This window comes from Phyllostomus hastatus, unplaced genomic scaffold (genome assembly GCF_019186645.2).
Source record: "Phyllostomus hastatus isolate PE091 unplaced genomic scaffold, TTU_PhHast_1.1 phas_contig_304, whole genome shotgun sequence".
Classification (NCBI taxonomy): Eukaryota; Metazoa; Chordata; class Mammalia; order Chiroptera; family Phyllostomidae; genus Phyllostomus; species Phyllostomus hastatus.
This window is the reverse complement of record NW_025333845.1, coordinates 776,972-796,463: the sequence shown is the minus strand read 5'-3', so window position 1 is coordinate 796,463 and position 19,492 is coordinate 776,972. Positions and strand designations below refer to the sequence as shown.

Genomic DNA, 19,492 nt, shown 5'->3' with positions numbered 1-19,492 from the left:
ACACAAACCTCACTGCAACCTGCTACCGATATTTCCTGTCTGTGAAAACTCAGGCACAATGCCAAACATGGATCTCACTCCAATTCTAGTAATTTTCCCACCCTATTTTTCATGGTTGCCTAATCAACTATTGGTATATCTATTACCTAAGCATCTACTGATCACCTTCTGTGTGAACAGAGATATCAACATGTGCATAATGAGAAAAAGGAGTTCAAAGCCTATTAAATAAAAATCCTGCCCCTAGGGTTGTAATCTATATGAACAAAGGTGTCAATACAGGTGTTTTCTGTTTGCCTGTTTAACAAATGATTATCCATTGAGTACAGATGTTTTTGAAGCTTCTGTAATGGAAGGTTTTATTGAATTATAAAGTACTATCATTACAGTTAGGGACAATAATACTTGAGAATGAGTGGAGCTGCAGTTATAGCATTTGATGAGTGCTTTCTCTGAAATTCAGTGTGAGATTCTGTACTGAAGTTTACCCAGATTATTACAAAAATGTATATATATGATTTTTCAGAGTATAAGATTCACCCCCCAAATTTGGGAGGAAAATGGGGATGCATCTTACAGTCCAAATGTAGCTTACCTGGCTTGCTGTGGGCTGGCGGGGGGGCGGGGTGGCGGCAGAGGAGCAGTGTCACAGGTTATTAAATATTTTACCACATTTTTTGCTTCAAAAATTTTTTTTCCTATTTTCCTCCTCTAAAACCTAGGTGCATCTTATGGTCTGGTGTGTCTTATAGTCCTAAAATATGGAAATTCATATATTCAAACCTTAAAGAAATTTATCCAATATTTCCTCTAACCCACAGTACTCTAATTTTCTGTTGGATTAACTCTGGTCCTTTGAGAACTCTGGTATTGACTGTTAGCCTAACAAAGAAAAGGGAGTTACATTTACCAAAGAGCAGAAATGTGTATGGAACAATATATACTTGTCTTTACTTTATATTAAGATATCTTCCTAGTGTTACGTAATGTTAAAAACTAGGGCAGTTTCTCCACTTACAAACATTAACTTGCTGGAAAAAAATAACATCTTTGATATGGTGTCTCAAGCTTTTAAAATAAAAAATGTTGTATGTGTGAGCCCAGACTTTATGGGTAACTAGGAAGTGAAAGTCAGGATTTAGCCAATCATAGAGATAGGACTTGAGAAGCACCCACAGCATCCCTAACTTCCCTAACCTATCAAGAACTCCCTTTCCCCAGACTATCCACCCAGGCACATTTCAGATCTGGAGTTCTATTTTGAGTTAAAATGTTAGAGGGTCTCTTGAAATAGACCTTCTTTAAAGCCTGTTTCATCCAGGGGCCCCAGGCTGCTGGCAATCTCCTCATATGTGTTTCAGTGAATGAAAAGTAGAAATGAAATTATCACAGCTGTAAAATGTCACCAAGGAAGGCTCATAAAGCAAGGTAGAGGAGTGGAAATTATTCCTGGGGAAGACCATAAGAAAGCTGAGCCCAGAAGTAGGGAAGAATTATGCCGGGAGAACAGGGGTGAAATGTAGGTCCAGAGAATGAGAAGCATGGAGAAGGGTATTCAAAACAGTACATTTTAGCTCTTGACCTCTTTTACCTCCTGAGGTCAGTCCTCAGACATAGGAATGCCCATTGCAGTCTATGTGGTTACAGTAACTGCTACTTGCCTAGAGTCTAAGTTCCCTGAAGTGTTGCACTTGATATTTGTGCAACATAAGTCACTCACCTGTAATCATTCCCTCAATTGCAGAAGGCAAACTCCCCACTGCACAGAATGAGCCCAGTAACATTTGTTGCTCCTGGAAAGTCCCAGGGGAGTGACCTCTGGGACTTGGTGCCTGGTCCTGCCTCCAGCGAAACTGCAGACAGGGACAAATGAGTCAAGAAAATATTTAATTCCTTTTCTGCTGCATTGCCAATAACACCCTGATTGTTTGTGTACTGGGTAGTAAGCTGCATAGAGGCATTAGGGCACAAAATTTAAAGCCTCACTTAAGATCCAGAGAGTCAATGCTCCTTTAAACTTTCATCCTAGGCATCTCATTAGCCTTGCTTTACAGTATTCCCAGATCTGGAGGAAGCATTATTCAATTCAGCGTCCACAGCTCCACAAGTCTACCTGGACTACAGAGATAGTCCAACTATTTCAAAGTATTTTTGCTGTCTCTGAAGATTTGCTCCAAGTGCATCTCACTTCATTCCAGTAGTAAGTCCATATGACAGCCAGAATATTCTTTGCAATATGTCAATTTTATGCTGTCTCACTCCCAAATGAAATTTTCCATCAGACCCCTTCATCCCTTAGACTTTAGAATAAGACCCAAGTTCCAAAGCACAAGGAACAAGTTCCTGCTCACCTCCCCAAATCCTTCTAATCTCCCTCTTTCTTCTCAGCCTCATCCACTTCCGGGAGTGCCTATAACAAGGTGCTCACAGTTCGTCAATGCTCACTATGTTCTCATTTGCTTCTTCTCATTTGAAATAATGTTCTCTCTGCCTAGCATCTTTGTATTGCCAAAGTTTGTCTTAAAAACTCGTATTATTCTACGCTAAGAGAAATAAGCCAGTGAGAGAAAGACAAATACCATATGATGTCACTTATATGTGGAATCTAATGAAAAAAAAATAAACCAATGAACAAAATAGAAACAGAGGCATGGATACACTGAACAGACTGACAGCTCTCAGAGGGGAGGTAGGAGAGGGTGACTGAATGAAAGAAAGTGAAGGGAATAGCCAAAGAACATATATGCATGGCCTATAGACACAGACAAGGTGTGGTGACCGCCAGAGGGAAGGGCGGGGCAAGAGCTGGGTGGAGGTGGGCAAAGCGGGGAGAAAATGGGGACATTTGTAATAGCATCAACAATAAAATTAAAAACAAAACACAGCTCCAATATTAAATTCTTAACCATCTTGCTCTTTCTCCTAAGAGCTCCCCGTGGTTTTTTTTCCCTGCTTCTTGTCACTCTCTACTGAAATTGCCTACTTCCATGTGTGTGTTTCCTCACTAATCAGTGATCTCCTGAAGGACAGTAAAACATTGCCTTACCATATCAGCATCCATAGCATGTTACACAGTAATTAGAGTAAGATAACATTTAAAATAACTGACTTATGTAATTTTCCTAACAATGTACAAAGTGCCTTACATACATCACAATCAATCCTCAACCTTAGGGTCTAGGTCAGGTCTCCATGTACACACGCACAGGTGAGGACTGGTGGAGTTGGTAAATTGCAGCCAGTGTTTTGCCTCAGGCACGATGCCCTTAATCACCTCTTCTATGTTGGCCTGCAGATTGCCTCAACACGTGGTGGTAGGATGAAGGTGTAAAGAAATGAATGACAAACTGGGGCAGGGAACATGCTGTTAACTCAATATAATCTTTCAAGATAATTCCTTAAATAGGCAATTTACATACTAAAAAAAACGTTTTATTGCCCATTACTTTTCATACATTTATTTTTTTAAATATATGGACCGCAAATGATAAACAAAATACCTGCTTCTAAGGAGTTAAATTCATATCTTCTTTCATTTTCCTTAAGGGTCTTTGCACATACTTTTATCTGTGTCTGGAATGTTCTCCTCTTTCCTTTAGCCTACTAGAGATAAGATACCATAAAGTGAAATGGAAGTAGGGTTTTAGGAGCCAGACTACCTAAGTTAGAAAATTCTCTACTTAACAGCCAAACAATTAATTTTTATGTTTTATACTTTCTGAATGTAGTTTAATTCATTTTTCTTTAAATAACTAAACATCGAAAAGTTTACAAAAATGCCAATTAAATTTGTTAGGGCTCTTTTCCTTTTTTCCTAAGAATGGCTGGGTCTTTTATAGATACACCTGCTTTTAGTCCAAGAGGAACACGATCAATTCTCTCTCAAATCAACTTTTTCCAAACAGAGATTCCTGTAAATAAATAAGGCCAGTCTATGTTATTTTTTTTGTAATGGTGTTAGTTAACAAAAACGTCTTTAGTAAATAAATAAAAAGGGGAAATGTAAAATACTGTGGTTTGCTTGGTGAATATTAATTGCAAAATTTCTTCTTTCAAATTTTTTTTCCTGCTGCACTTGCTGGTTTTTCAGCCATGGTCTCTGAGTACTTTCTTTTGTTATATCTTCTGAACTCAGTCAGCCAGCAGTTCTTCCACAATAGTTTTTTTTCTTTGTTTTTTGGGAATTTCTGAATGGTAGAAGTCAGCTGGATTGTCAACAATGGCTCCCATTTAGAAGTACTTAGGGAAGCCATCCCTATAGTCTTTTTTATGAAACATTTTTGGGTCCATGCCAGCTCTCATCTTCAGTACTTTGAGATAATTTTTTAGTCCACCTGTTAATTCTGGATCTTTCATACCAAACTAGCCATTATCTGTAACAGCTGAATAACTTAGATAAATTTTCTACCTGTCATTTTTCTCACCTGTAATATGGAAATAATAAGGGGATCTACCTCACTGGGAGGGATTAAGGACCAAATCTGATAATGTTTTTAAAGAGTTTGGCTTTGTAATTGGCACACAGCAAGAGTCCAATAAATATTACCTGTTATGTTAGCTTTTCGTTAAAATTAACCTTGTCTTTCAAATATCTTCCTCAAAGAATCTTTTCCTATCTCCTCAGGCCTGACTCAGATAGCTTTGTTATTTACTTTCTTGACACACTGTAGTTTTCCATAACAGCTATCAAAGGTAGTGATTATTTTTATACACATTATCTGTTGATTATCTGAATAATATATATCTTTCACAACAGAATGAATACTGTATGATGAGAGGAATTCTATCTCTTTTGTTCTTCACTGTGTTCTGATGTTTAGCCAGTGCCTTGCTTCTAACAGCTGTTCAGTGTATCTGTATCAAATGTTTGAATGTGAAAATACATGAATGAACAATCAGTTGTCTGCCCGCCTTAGCACTTAATTAAATGTACCTGGGTCTACTAAGCAACACACATTCCCTGCAACACATCATATCCTCTCAGACCTCTCAGCCTTTGTAAATGCTAATATTTTTTTTATCCTGAAATGTGTTTTCTTTGTCTTTCTCTAACCCTTATGAATCCCCAAGACTTATTAAGTTAACCAATTCCTCAAGATTTTCCCTAATTTCTAGGTGGTGGTATTATCCCTTCACTCATTTTCCGTGGACATCTTTATGGGAGCAAGTCATTGAGAGCATGTGATCACCAGTTGACCCATTAGGTGGGCCTGGGCAATCTAAGGCTCCTGACCCCCTTTCTTGTTTTTGGAGTACACATTCCACCCACTGTTTCCATAGATGGAGCCATTTTTCAAGAACACAGTCTTAAAAAAGCACTGTGTTGTTGATACCATCTGGATGGTATACAAAACTGGATCCTGTTGAAACCTCTATTAAAATTTTTAAGGTGCTGGCAGGTGGGTACAGAGATCTATTTGCTTGCAGCCACCCAAGACAAGTCTTGTATGTAAGATCCTTTGTTTACTAAACCTGCCACTTATCAGTCTAGAGTGGTCTGTCTTTTTCTTTAATCTCTCCTTGCCCCCCTTGTACAGGGGCCAGTTTTGAATTTTACCCAGGGAAGTCCTGAGGTCATGAACCAACATTTTGGGATTTCCTCTGACTCTAATTCTTTGTTGAAGTTTTATTTTACAAATTTGTTGACCATAAGTGGCATACTTGGTTATCAAAATTACCATCCCCTTATAAAAGTGGGTTTTAAATTTATTAACTAGCATTTGAGGTCTGTGTAAAGTCCTTCTAGTCCAAATGAACTTTCTACTTGAGGCTATGTTTGCTGTTATAGGTTTCTCAAAAAAAATTAAATTAAGTTAAATTAAAAAATGTACTAAGAGAAAAGTAAACCAATATTACATTTATAGGAAGAAGGAGCCCAGGCCTGGTGTTAACAATTTGTTCTCATGTAACTAATCTAAATGCCAATCTTTTCCTTTTACCTCATGGTATGTCTCACTCTCATCACCTGCTGTTCATTTCCTTCATCTCCTTGTCCTGAAAGCTATCATCACCTTTCCACTGGGCTACTGTGCATGCATCCAACCTATCTTCCCAATTACACACTGAATACATCTAGTATTCCACAGCCCAATGCTTGATAATATTTTTGCTTTTGAAGAGGGGATCCTAAATGCTACATAACTGGGGAACTGCCATATATCATGGTCACTGCAGACTCATGTGATACCAATAGCCTAACAGTTTTTTCCACACCAAACATACTGGTATTTTCAAACTCAGACAAGGTGGTGCATTTTTTTAACAGAATGCATTTTTCTCCTCTTTCCCATTTCCTTCATCTTCTTCAGCTTTCAGGTCAGCCCTTATGTTTTCAAGTTGGAATTTCTGGACAACCCATTATCTGCTGCCATCATTTGATTTCCCATCAACATGCACACTTCTCTAGTAGTGTTTTTCATATCAGCTCATTTGTATATACATGGCTGATTATGTAATTTTATATTACTTTCCACATCAAGATTATAGTGATTTAAACCCTCGATTTAGACCCATATTTGTGTTTACGGATGTTAGTTCAGTTGTTAGTAAGATAATTAGTTGAGTAATCTTGCCTAATATTTTGGTACTTCTTTCTCAAGACTGACATTACTTTTATCTCATGTTTCATTTTTTTCCGATATGTGATTTCTGCATTCCTCTGAGTCTAGTTATATTATCTCCTTCTTCACCATCAACAAGCATGAATACTTTTAGGCTCTTATCAATGCCCTTGGCATATTTCTAGGCCAAACTGAAATCTTATCATTTACAAACACAAGACTCTCCAGGAACTCCTAGCTGGTCTAGACCTCCTCAGTTCCACAGCTACCATTATCTAGTTATCTTGAGTCCATGAAGTTACCTCTGTTTGTCAGTGATAAATTCAGTGGGGTAGGAACAAATCCCTGAAGGGCAACCTAGAATAAATTAGGTTCATCCCCATCCTGTGTATTGAAGATAAATGATGTTTTTAAGTCACGTATCTACTCTATATACACATCTGATAAAGGGTTTGTTCTTGTCACATATACAAACACATTTCATAATAAGAGAAATCATTCTAAACATTCAGCAAATGATGGCAATTGGTTACACTATAAATAAGCAAGGCAGGACAGGTATTTCTGATCAAACAAACAAACAAACATGTAAGCAGGGAGTTAACTGAAGGATGAGAATGATCCCTACTGATACCAAGGGTGGCATTACATGCTGAGAGAAGAGCAGGTAATAAATCCCAAATCTATAAGAGATTTGGTGCTTTTATCATCTAGGCTGTGTTTGCACATGGGAAAGAAGTGAGAGAGATGTTGATAGGAACATCTCACAAGGATCTTGATAGAAAGACCTTAGGTCATCCTTCTGTTTAGTAAAAGTAAAGGACAATAACAACCATCACACAAATAAAAATGAAATTTCTTATGTTAGATAAACTAAAACATTTAAAATTATTATGAATTGTCCTTTTTACCAGGTCACCAAACTCCTTTACTTGTCTCTCTACCTTTTCTTTTTTGTCCTTCAATATGTGTTCTTGCCCTGTCCTTGATTTCTGCAGTTACTATAATTTTATGTCTACCTTTCTTACTCTGCTCCCTTTAACTTTTCCCATCAAGCTGACATCTGCCCAAAAAAGGAACCTTGGACTTCAAGACAGATAGCAGCAGTGAAACAACTGCAATGGCTTTAGAAATCCTGTATAACATAAATGAGGAGGTGACCTGCCCTATCTGCCTAGAGCTCTCAACGGAATCCCTGAGCCTGGACTGTGGGCACACCTTCTGCCAAGCCTGCATTACTCCCAACAACAAGGAATCCATAGTCAGCCAAGGAGGAGAGAGCAGCTGACCTATGTGCTAAATCAGTTACCAGCTGGGAACCTGCGGCCTAATCAGCATGTTGCCAAATAGTGGAGATGCTCAGGGAGGCCAAGTTGAGCCCAGAGGAGGATCAAAAGAGAGATCTCTGTGTGTGCCATGGAGAGAAACTCCTGCTCTTCTGTAAGGAGGATGGGAAGTTCATTTGCTGGCTTTGTGAGAGGTTTCAGGAGCACCGAGGTCATCACATGTTCTTCATGGAGGAGATTGCCTAGGAGTATGAGGTAATAGGATGGAGGAAAGACAGGACAGAAAATAGTACTTGATAGGAAATCTTTGCTTTGCATTGACTCTAGTTACTTTGCCACACTAGCCCTGAGGCTTGTGATCACTTTTCTTCTTATGCTCACCTTCTAAGTCCTGAAAGACATTTCTGTGCTTTACACACATTTACTAAATGAGGAGGAGTCAAAACAAGTAGATATTTTTATATCTTGTGCTAATAGGTGGAGGTTTGGTCCCCAAGCACAGCTGTTATTGCCCTGTTGGCAGGTGGGGTAACTGTGCACCTGGGTGGATCAAGACCTATGTTCTTTCCTTCCTACAGGGTCGGGTTTCTTCTTCTAGAACAAAGAGAATCAGTCTTCTATTCACATGGTAATTGTGACTTCCATCACCTGAGTCTTAGAGAAAACATTCACCACATCAGGTTTCCTTCAAGTCACAGATTCTAACTGCTGTTTCACAGTTCCTGCAAACTCTAGTCTCTTCAGAGACTGAGCTGATTTCCCGCCCCGCTTTGTCCTCTATTCTGAAGATGAGAAAGCCCATAGCTTCACTCTGGTGTGATTCCTCCTGTACAGGAAAAGCTGCAGGCAGCTCTGGACAGGCTGAGGGCTGAACACCAAGAAGCTGAAAAGTTGGAAGCTGACATCGGAGAAGAGAGGACTTCCCGGGAGGTAGCAGGAGACTCTTCCTAAGGGAGTTAGACAAGAATGTGGGCAGCACCTTAAGTCTTAGTCCCAAGGACCACCTTTCCTCCTATTCCTTGTCCGTTGATATATCCAGTCATTGATTAGACATTTTTTATCCTTTTCTTGGTATGGGTGGGGTAAAAATAAACCTGTCGCAAATTAACACAGATATTTTTACGTTAGTGGTTCGCATAGAGAGACTTTCTAGTGAGATTGGCTGGTGATTTCTGTGTTCATTTCTGTCATTATTTTGAGCCTTTAACTTTTTCAGCATGAGACAATTGCCTATGGCTCATGGTTCTTTCCCCTTCAAAATTAGGCTGGAGAGGTGGGTGGGAATTAGGAGTAATGCAGGAGGCCTAACAGTCCTGGGCAGCTGTGTGAAAGCTGAGACATACCCAGGTGTCTTATTTTGGTGCAGCGTTGGCCTGAATAATGCAGACTTGAGGCCATTATTTTGGAATATGATGAAGAAAAAGTAATAGGAAAAATCAGCCTCCCCAAGAAATGCTCCTCTGCTTCCATCTCCCGTCCCTGTGAGAACTTGCAAATCAAATAACTTCTTTTTTTCTGGCTCCCAGTCTCTGCCTGATAGCTTGAGTCCCTCTCTCTTTCTCATTCTTGAAGAATCAATTACAAAATGAGAGCCAAAGTGCCGAGGATTGTTTTAAACAACGGAGAATTATCCTGTACACTGAGGAGCAGAAGGAGCTGCAAAAGGTGGTGACAGAGGAGGGAGATATTCTCTGTGTCCTGGAACAGGCTGAAAGTCAGCCTTCGAGCTGAGCCAGGTATTGAGGGATCTCATCTAAGAGCTGGAGCATGGGTTGCAGAGGTCAATGAGGAAGATGCTGCAGGTAAGATTTGGGAGGAAGCCCCAGCATCTGAACTTGAGGAAAATGAAGATTAAGCTTTCTCTGCTGTGTGGCTGTGCTGTTTCTGGTGGTGACACTGCTGTTTCTTTGGTCTTGCAGTAGCATTTCCAGCATCTATTTCAGAGGTTTTAGGAATAATGTAATGCATGAATAACAAAGGAAAATCTCATGCTTATTAATGTACCAATTGCAGTGCAAACATTTGAGTTTGGAGAGAACTATTGTGTCCAATTATATTCTATAGGACTGTGTATCTAGTTCATAACATTTTTGAGATATCTCTCAAAGATATCTAGCAGGAGGTGAATGGTAGATGAGCAAGTGATGCTTTGCTCTTATTACCACTTGAGCTCTGACTCTTGTCTCTCCCACCCTCTGTGGAAAAATTGTCTTCCACGAAACAAGTTCCTGGTGCCAAATATGTTGGGGTCTGCTGCCCTAGGAAATACATTAACAAAAATATTGCTATGTGGGATATCTGAATTTTACTGCCTATGTCTTCCACTAGGACTTTTATGGTATCATGACTTATATTTAAGTCTTTTATCCATTTTGAGTTTATTCTGGTATATGGTGTAGTTGGTGGTCTAGTTTCATTTTTTTTTTTTTTTGCTGTACTTATCCAGTTCTCCCAAACAATTTTATTGAAGAGACTATTTTTACCCCATTTTATACTTGTGCCCCCACTGAAAATATTAATTGACATTAGAGATATGGATTTATTTTTGAGCTTTCTACTATGTTCAATTGATCTATATGTGTTTTCTTTTTTTTTTTGAAACAGTCATTTTTTTTTAAGATTTTATTTATTTATTTTTAGAGAGGGAAGGGAGGGAGATAGAGAGAGAGAGAGACAGAGAAACTTCAATGTGCGGTTGCTGGGGGTTATGGCCTGCAACCCAGGCATGTACCCTGGCTGGGAATCGAACCTGGGACACTTTGGTTCCCAGCCCACGCTCAATCCACTGAGCTACGCCAGCCAGGGCTGATCTATGTGTGTTTTCTTATGCCAGTACCAGACTATTTTGGTTACACTGGCCTTGAAGTATGGTTGATATCAGGTACTGTGATCCTCCAACTTTGCTTTTCTCAAGATTGCTGAGACTATTCGGGGTCTCTTTGTGTTCCATAATATATCTATGTATTTTTGAAATATTTGTGCTAGATATTTGAACTATGCCATTTAAACTATGGTATTTAAAAGTAATTGCATTGAATCTACAGATTACTTTGGGTAGTATGGATTTTTTTGAGTCTTTAATTTAATTTAATTTATTAATATATTTTATTGATTTTGCTTTTATAGTTGTCCCATTCCCCTCCCTTTATTCCCCTCTGCCCTGCACTCCCCCTCCCACCCACATCATGCCCCCCAGTTCATGTCCATGGGTCATAAAAATAAGTTGTTTGGCTTTTCCATTCCCTGTACTATTCTTAACCTCCCCTTGTCTATTTTCTATGTACCATTTATGCTACTTATTCTCTCTGCCTTTTCCCCCATCCTCACCCCTCCCCTTCCCCACCGATAACCCTCCATATGATCTCTATTTCTATGATTCTGTTCCTGTTCTAGTTGTTCACTTAGTTTTTGTTTTAGGTTCAGTTGTTGATAGTTGTGAGTTTGTTGTCATTTCAATGTTTATAGTTTTGATCTTCTTTTTCTTAGATAAGACCCTTTAACATTTCATATAATAAGGGCTTGGCGATGTTGGACTTTTTTAACTTGACCTTATGTGGGAAGCACTTTATCTGCTCTTCCATTCTAAATGATAGCTTTGCTAGATAGAGAAATCTTGGATATAGGTCCTTGCTCTTCATGACTTGGAATACTTCTTTCCAGCCCCTTCCTGCCTGCAAGATTTCTTTTGAGAAATCAGCTGACAGTCTTATGGGAACTCCTTTGTAGGTAACTGTCTCCTTTTCTCTTGCTGCTTTTAAGATTCTCTCCTTGTCTTTAATCTTGGGTAATGTAATTATGATGTGCCTTGGTGCCTGCTTCCTTGGGTCCAACTTCTTTGAGACTCTCTTGTTGTGCGTGGGTCTCCGGCCAGCAGTGACCACGGAACGCTGTGGATGGCTCGACGATAAACATGCGAGAAAAAACACACATGCACAGAGACAGACTAGTTTCTGTGGGGAAGTAGGGACGGAATGGCCACCCCCCCCAGTGGGGAGCACGCTGATTTACCGTCCATACCTGCTTTTATTGGGCTCATTCTGCATAATAATTCAGGTAAAGTACAGTACTCATTAGGGGGAAGTAAGAAACTATAGAAAACAAAGAACTCTGCTGGTCTATTGAGTTGGGGTCAAAGAGCTGTAAGACTGAGGAACAAAATAACTTCCTCCTAAGACCCTTCTCATTCAACTGAGAACATTCTAAACAAAGAAGGTTTCACAGTAATTTACATGTTCTTTCTTAGGCCTGATCACCCCGGCGAATCCGCACTTCTCAGTACAGAGCTGCACCACCCTGTCATTGTTTCAGGCTTAGGTGGAGCAAGGGAACTAAGGCAACCGAGAGACAAGGAGGTTTTTTCCCAGACACTGAGAACTCAGGCTATGTCAAAGCCGAGGAGCGAGGGTCCATCACCCCCTTTTGCTGTAGCCCCCCAAGTCCTTCTTTTGGGGGGCCTTCCAAAGTGATCGTGCCTGTCTTAGGTCATTCCCCCCATGGGGAATCTTACCCATCTTTGGCTAACCGACCAAGCTTTTTGGGGTTCAGTCATGAATAAAGCAGCAGAAGCAGCATTCCTGCCAGGAAGATAAGCTTTTGTCTCCTTGCTGGCTTACAGTTCCAAGGGTGTTCCCTTAGCCTTAGCTAGGCGGGGGTTTCAGCTTCTGATACCAGTCAGGGCGGTTCCCAACACTCTCTGAGCATCCTGGACTTCCTGAAAGTCTATTACCTTGACCAGATTAAGGACATTCTCCTTCATTATTTTTACAAATAAGTTTTCAATTTCTTGCTCTTCCTCTTCTCCTCTGGTACCTCTATGATTCAGATGCTGAAATATTTAAAGTTATCCTGGAGGTCCCTAAACCTATCCTCATTTTTTTTGAATTCTTCTTTCTTCATTCTTTTCTGGTTGGATGTTCTTTTCTCCTTCTGGTCCAAACAATTGATTTGACTGCCAATTTCCTTCCCTTCACTGTTGGTTCCCTGTACATTTTCTTTTATATCATTTTTCATAGCCTCACTTTTTCCTCTATTTTGGGACCATACTCAACCATTTCTATGAGCATCCTAATTACCAGTGTTTTGATTTGTGCATCTGATAGTCTGGCTATCTCTTAATCACTTAGTTGTATTTTTTTCTGGAGTTTTGATCTGTTCTTTCATTTGGTCCATTTTTTTTTTTGTCTTCATGAACCTGTTACGTAGTAAGGGATGGAGCCTTAGGTGTTCACCAGAGAAGGGCAATCACGTTGCTGCATTGTGGTGCTGTATTTGGGGGAGGGGTTGGAAAAAAAACAATATCACTTGTTCAGCTCTCTGCTGGCTTCCAGTCACTTCTGCTGCTACTCACAAGCAAATTGTGCCCTTCTGGTGTTGATTCCCAGGTGGGTGGTTTTGTGTACATTCTAGGACCCTGTGGGTCTCTCCAATGAACTCTACTGTGAGGCTGGGACTTTGTCCCATTGCCTCAACCCCCACAGGTTTTTTCAGTCAGAGGTTTTGAGGCTTTATTTCCCAGTGCTGGAACCCTGGATTGTGTGGCCTGTCTTGCTCCCCAGTTGTTCCTCCCAGTTTATCTGCACACAAATATAAGACTACCCACCCCACCAGTGGCTGCCTCACCCAGTTTGCCTCCTTGCTATGAGTCCTGTGTGCCCCAGCTGTCCATCTCTGCTTCTCCTACCAGTTTGGTTGATTTTTTCTTTAACTCCTTGGTTGTCAGACTTCAATACAGTTTAATTTTCTATCAGCTCTGGTTGTTATTTGTTTTTAAATTTGTTGTTTTCTTCTTTTGGTTATGCGATGAAGCACAGTGTATCTACCTACACCTCCATCTTGCCTGGAAGTCTTGGGTAGTATGGATATTTTAATGATGTTAATTCTTCCAATCTATGAACATGGCATATGCTTCCACTTATTTGTATCTTCCTCAATTTCTTTATTCAGTGTTCTATAATTTTCTGAGAACCATTCTTTTACCTCCTTGGTTAAATTTTTTCCTAGGCACTTTCTTTTTCTTTTTTAAAAAAGATTTTATTTATTTATTTTTAGAGAGAGGGGAAAGGAGGGAGATAGAGAGGGAGAGAAACATCAGCATGTGGTTGCCTCTCACACACCCCCTACTGGGGACCTAGACCACAACCCAAGCATGTGCCCTGACTTGGCATTGAACTGGTCATCCTTTGGTTTGTAGGTGGGCACTCAATCCATTGAGCCACACCAGCCAGGACACTTTATTTTTTGTTGCTAAAGAAAATGAGATTTTTTTCCTTACTTTCTCTTTCTGATAGTTCATTGCTGGTATACAAAAATTCCTTGGGTTTTTGAATATTAATTTTGTGTCTTTATACTTTGTCAAATTCACTTTTTCAGTTGAGTAGTTTTTGGTGGAAAACCCTATAGAGTTTTCTATGTACACTATCATGTAGTCTTCAAACAATGAGTTTTCCTTCCTCCTTTCCAATTTGGATGCCTTTTATTTATTTATTTTTCTTGTCTGGTCACTGTGGCTAGGACTTTCAGTACTAATTTGAATAAGAGTGATGAAAGCAGACACCCTCATCTTGTTCCTAATCTTAAGGGAAAAACTTAATTTTTGTCCATTAAGTATGATTCAGCCTTTATTATGTTGATGTATCCTCCTTCAGTTTCCACTTTGTTGAGTGTTTTTATCATAAATGGGTGCTGGATTTTATCCAATGCTTTTTCAGTATCTATTGATGTGACCATGTTGGTTTTGTCCTATTTTTATTTATGTAGTGTATTACATTTATTGATTTGTGAATATTGTACCATTCTTGCATCCCTGGGATAAATCTCATTTGATCATCATGTGTGATCTTTTTAATGTATTGCTGGATCCAGATTGCCAATATTTTGTTGAGGATTTTAACATCTATGTTCATCAGAAGTATTAGCCTGTAATTTTCTTTCTTTGTTGTGTCTTTACCTGGTTTTGGAATTAAGATGATACTGACCTCATAAAAAGGGAGGCATTTGGGAGGCTTCCTTCTTCTTGAATTTTTTGGAATACTTTGAGAAGAATAGGAGTTCACTCTTCCCTAAATGTTTGGTAAAATGTATCTGTGAAGCCATCCAGTCCAGGGCTTTTGTGTGCTGGGAGTTTTTTGATTACTGCTTCAGTTTCACTACTTGTTATCAATCTATCCAGGCTTTCTGCTTCCTCTTGACTCAGTTTTGGAAGATTGCATGTTTTTTGAAATCTGTTCATCTCGCCAAGGTTGTCCAATTTCTTGGCATATATTTATTCACAGTAATTTCTTATAATCCTTTGTATTTCTGTGGCATTGGTTATTACTTCTCTTTCATTTCTGATTTTATTTATTTGGGTCCTTTCTCTTTTTTTCTTGATGAGTCTGGTGAAAGGTTTGTCAATTTTATTTATTCTTTCAAAGAACATACTCCTGGATTCATTGATCCTTTGGATTTTTTAAAAAAATCTGTATGTCATTTAATTCTGCTCTGATCTTAATTATTTCCTGTCTTCTACTCACTCTGGGCTTTGTTGTTCTTCCTCCAGTTCTTTAAGATGTAGGATTAGATTTTTTTACTTGAAATGATTCTATTTTTTTTAGGTATGCCTGTATTGCTGTGAAATCTCTTCTCAGGACTGCTTTCCTTGTGTCCCATACATTTTGTGTTGTTGTGTGTTCATTTTTATTTGTTTCCAGAAACTTTTTGACTTCTTCCTTGACCTCATTGTTAACCCATTCAGTATTTAGTACCATGTTATTCATTCATCATGTATTTGAATGTTTTTGAGTTTTTACCTTGAAGTTGGTTTCTAGTTTCAAGTCAGTGAAGATGCTTGATATAATTTCAATTTTCTTGGATTCATTGAGGCTTCTTTCATGCCCTATCATGTGGCCTATCTTTGAAAATGAGCCATATGTACTTGAAAATAATGTATATTTTGTTTCACTGGGGTAAAATGCTCTGAAATGTCAATTAAGCCCATTTCATCTGGAGTGTCATTGAATGCCACAATATCCTTGATCATTGTTTATTGCACATTCTACCCACTGTTGACAGTGGGGTGTTAAAATTATCTGCTATAACTGTATTGTTATTGGTCTCTTCCTTAAAGTTCTCTGAGACTTTCTTTATATATCTAGGTGCTTCTATTTTGGGTGCATGTATGTTTACCAGAGTTATATCCTGTTGTCAGACTACTCCTTTAGGTATTGTGTAGTGACCTTCTTTGCCTCTTGTTATGAACTTTGTGTTGAAGTTTACTTTGTATGATATAGGTATTGCTACCCCAGCTTTTTGTGTGTGTGTCAATTTGCTTGGAATTTTCTTCCGTCCCTTGTAGACAGCAAGATACATATGTGAGTTGTGTTTTCTTATTCATTCAACTACCCTATGTCTTTTGACTGAGCATTTACTGTATTTTGCCAAGTATAATGCACACTTTTGTGCCCAAATTTTTGAGGGAAAAATGAGGATGCACATTATATGTGGGTATAATGTATATAATGAAAGTTTAGGCAAAAAACATGGGTGTGCATTATACATGGCAAAATGTGGTAACCCATATACACTTAAGGTTATTATCGATAGGTATTTATTTATTGCCCTTTTCTCCCTTTGTACCTGTGTGGGGATAATGTGCGGACTCCTGAGGCTCGGGTTGAGTAAAGACAAGCTGCTGGAAGTCTGTGTCAGCCCTGGCAAACCAGGTGGCATCAGAAAGAAGGCTTTCTGAGACCGGACTCCTGGCTTGTATTACTCCCCTGGGCTAGTAGGATAAGAGCCATTATCTCACACCAGGAGTTGAGTTTTGGGAAAATGAGTCTTGGGAAAAGAACAAAGATATAAGGGTACTCTACAAATATGTAAACTTGTTAGGAGCTGTTTTGAATAGGTGCAGCTGTGCTAAAATTCAATATACTTAGGAATACTTGCCAAATATATTTTTATAAATATCACTGCTAATAAAGCCTGAGCATGCATTTGCTCTTGATCACCCGCATTTGCATCCCCTGTGTCCTGATTTGCGCGAGCTCTGCCGCTCGGACACTCACCCAGGGTCCATGACGCAGTGACGTCGACCACATACCTGTGTTCCTCTCTTATCTTCATCTTCATAAAGCAGTCCCTTTGGCATCTCTTGCAATGCTGGTTTGGTGGAGATAAGTTTTTTCAGCTATTTATTTATTTATTTAGTCTGGGAAGGTCCTTATTTTGCTTTCCACTTTAAATGAGAGCCTTACTGATGAGAGTAGTCTCAGTTGTAGATCTTTCCTTTTCATTACTTGGAATATTTAATACCATTCCCTTCTGGCTTACAGTGTTTCTGTTGAGAAATCAACTGATAGCCTTTTTTAACAAATGTATTTTATTTATTTATTTTTAGAGATGGGGAGTGGAGAAGAGGGGAGAGAGAAAGAGATGGAGAGAAACATTGACTGGTTGCTTTTCCCATGCCCCCAGCCGGGGACCTGGCCCACAACCCAGGCATGTGCCCTGACTGGGAATCAAACTGCCAACCTTTTGGTTCACAGGCTGGTGCTCAATTTACTGAGCCACATCAGCCAGTGCAAGATATCAGCTGATAGCCTTATCGGAGTTCCCTTGTATGTTACTAGCTGTTTCTCCCTTGCTACATTTAAAATTCTCTGTCTTCAAATTTTACCATTTTAATTATGATGTGTCTTGGAATGTAATTCTTTGGGTTCATCTTGATTGGGATCCTCTGTGCTTCCTGAACTTCCTGACTTTTTTTCCTTAGCAAGTTAGGTAAAGTCTTCTGTCATTATGTTTTCAAACAGGTTTTCTATCCTTTGCTTTTTTTTCTTCTCCTCCTGGTGTCTCTATGATGTGAATATTGTTATACTTCATGTTGTCCTGCAGCTCCCTTAAACTATATTCTTTCTTTATGAATCTTTCTTTTTCCATTTAGTTGCTGGGTGTTTTTCTCTATCTGGTCTTTCAACTCACTGATTCTATCCTCTGCTTCATCTAGCCTGATTTTAATTCCTTTCAGTGTATTCTTCATTTATGATATTGTATTCTTCATTTTCGATATTATATTCTTCATTTCTTTCTGGTTCTTATTTATAGTTTCTATGTTCTTTTTTCATGCTGATGTAGTTTCCACTGAGTTCCTTATAACTCCCATAAAGTTTCTTATAGTTCTCACTGAGTTCCTTAGTCATCCTTATAACTGTTACTTTGAACTCTATGTCTGATAAATTGCTTGCCCCAATTTCATTTAGCACTCCTTCTGGGGATTCATCCTTTCCTTTAGATTAGGGCTTTTTTCCTTGTCTCCCCATTTTAGGTGATTCTTTTTGTTTGTTTCTGCATATTGTATTGATCTGCTTTGACTCCCTTTCTTCAGGGGTGGCCTTCTGTGGTAGGAGACCTGTGGGACTCAGTGGTGCAGTCTCCTTGATCTCTTGAACTTGATGCTTTTGGGATGTCCTTTACATAGTTTATGTGGGCTCTATTGTTATAACTGGGTTTTGGTTGTTGTTGGCTCATTTGTTGGTGGGTTCTCCCCTTTGGCTGGCTAACTGAGAGTTACAACCCCACCATATCCTATATGCTACTTTACAGGGTCTGCCAGAATATATCAAAACAATCCAGGAAACAAAACCCACACCAGCAAAATACTCTATAACCATAACTGTAATATCAAGAGTGAATGAGCAAAGATTAATAAAAATGGAAAGAGAATAAGAATATTATAAGAAAAAAACAATATGAGATGACTAATGGAAAGAGAATAATTTTGAGAGGGTAGGGGTAGCAGAAATAATAAGAGTGGGGAATAGAAAGAAGGCTAAGAAAGGGACAAAATAAAATTTAAAATGGAAATAAGAAAGGGGAACCAGAAGTGCCAGAAAATCAAACTGCATGGAACTCTGACAATCAAGGAACTAAAGATACAGTCAACCAGACCAACCAGGCTGGTAGGAAGGAGACGAGGGAGATGGGGCAGATGGGCGGACAGAGAGAACCAGCGGCAAGGTGGTGGATCATGCAGGCAGGGCTGACTGAACAGAAACATGAGGCTCAGAGCTGACTGTGGACTACAGCAGGGGTTGCCACAGTGGGAGAAACTAAGAGTTCATTAGAAAGTGGGGCTAGAGCCGAGAAAATGAGCTGCATTGTTCCCTCTCTGACCCCAACCCCACAGACAGTGCCACAACGCAGCAAGGAGGTTTGCTCTTCCTTAGTGAATACCTAAGGCTCTGCCCCCTTAGAACTTAATGCCAAGACAAAGAAATATGGCCCAAGTGAAAGAACACAGCAAAACTCCAGAGAAAGAGCTAAGCGATGAGGAGATAGCCAACCTATCAGATACAGAGTTCAAAACACTAGTAATCAAAATGCTCACAGAACTAATTGAGCTTGGTTCCAAAATCAAAGAACAAATGAAGGACACCCAAAGTGAAATAAAGCAAAATATTCAGGGAACTAACAATGACACGAAGGAAACCAGGACTCTAATAACAATTTGGAACAAAAGGAAGAAATAAACATCCAACTGGAACAGAATAAAGAAACAAGAATTCAAAAAAATAAGGAGAGGGTTAGGAACCTCTGGGATAACTTTAAACATTCTGATATCTGAATAATAGTGGTGCCAGAAAGAGAAGAACAATAGCAAGAAATTGA

General features: G+C 39.2%; 1 pseudogene; it reads left to right on the top strand.

The window, feature by feature from the left end:
• The first annotated feature begins 7,680 nt into the window (after positions 1–7,680).
• Positions 7,681–9,577, top strand: LOC123819245 (annotated as a pseudogene).
• Positions 9,578–19,492: the final 9,915 nt, after the last annotated feature.